This window comes from Glycine max, chromosome 7 (genome assembly GCF_000004515.6).
Source record: "Glycine max cultivar Williams 82 chromosome 7, Glycine_max_v4.0, whole genome shotgun sequence".
NCBI classification, from domain to species: Eukaryota; Viridiplantae; Streptophyta; class Magnoliopsida; order Fabales; family Fabaceae; genus Glycine; species Glycine max.
In genome coordinates this window covers 25,019,752-25,020,881 of record NC_038243.2, presented here as the reverse complement: position 1 = coordinate 25,020,881, position 1,130 = coordinate 25,019,752, and the positions used below count along the sequence as shown (strand labels likewise).

The 1,130-nt window shown below is 45.1% G+C and overlaps 1 non-coding gene across 1 annotated transcript; it reads right to left on the bottom strand.

Moving 5' to 3' along the window:
- Window positions 1-368: 368 nt before the first annotated feature.
- Window positions 369-475, bottom strand: LOC113002223 (small nucleolar RNA R71). Its single transcript, XR_003267767.1, has one exon. It is a non-coding gene; the product is annotated as a small nucleolar RNA R71 (small nucleolar RNA).
- Window positions 476-1,130: the final 655 nt, after the last annotated feature.

Here is a 1,130-nt window from a genome sequence, read left to right as displayed (position 1 = left end):
CTCCACCCCGTGAGAGGACTCTAAGGGAAATGGCTGCACCTAATTTCACCTACGAAAGCTTGTGCATCCAATACCCTGATAAGGATGTCCCATATGTTCTTAAAACTGGATTGATTCATTTGCTTCCAAAGTTTCATGGACTTGCAGGTGAAGACCCGCACAAACATTTGAAGGAATTTCATATTGTTTGCTCCACCATGAAACCCCCAGATGTCCAAGAAGATCACATATTTCTGAAGGCTTTTCCTCAGTCTTTAGAGGGAGTGGCAAATGACTGGCTGTATTACCTTGCTCCAAGGTCCATCACGAGCTGGGATGACCTTAAGAGAGTATTCTTAGAAAATTTTTTCCCTGCTTCCAGGACCACAACCATCAGGAAGGATATCTCAGGTATTAGACAACTCAGTGGAGAGAGCCTGTATGAATACTGGGAGAGATTTAAAAAACTATGTGCCAGTTGCCCTCACCATCAGATTTCAGAGCAGCTGCTTCTCCAATATTTTTATGAAGGACTTAGTAATATGGAGAGAAGTATGATAGACGCTGCCAGTGGTGGAGCCCTTGGAGACATGACTCCTGCTGAAGCCAGAAATTTAATTGAGAAGATGGCTTCCAACTCCCAGCAGTTTAGCGCCAGAAATGATGCTATAGTCATTAGAGGAGTGCATAAGGTAGCTACAAACTCAGCTACATCATCTGAAACTAAGAAGCTTGAAGGCAAACTGGATGCATTGGTTAACTTGGTAACCCAGCTAGCCTTGAACCAGAAATCTCCACCTGTCGCAAGGGTCTGTGGTTTGTGCTCCTCTGCTGACCACCATACAGACCTTTGCCCTTCCATGCAGCAACCTGGAGCAATTGAGCAGCCCGAAGCTTATACTGCAAACATTTACAATAGACCTCCTCAACCTCAGCAGCAAAATCAACCACAACAGAACAATTATGACCTCTCTAGCAACAGATACAACCCTGGATGGAGGAATCACCCTAATCTCAGATGGTCTAGCTCTCAGCAACAACAACAGTAGCCTGCTCTTTCCTTCCAAAATGCTGCTGGCCCAAGCAGACCATACATTCCTCCACCAATCCAACAACAGCAACAACCCCAGAAAAAACCAACAGTTGAGGCT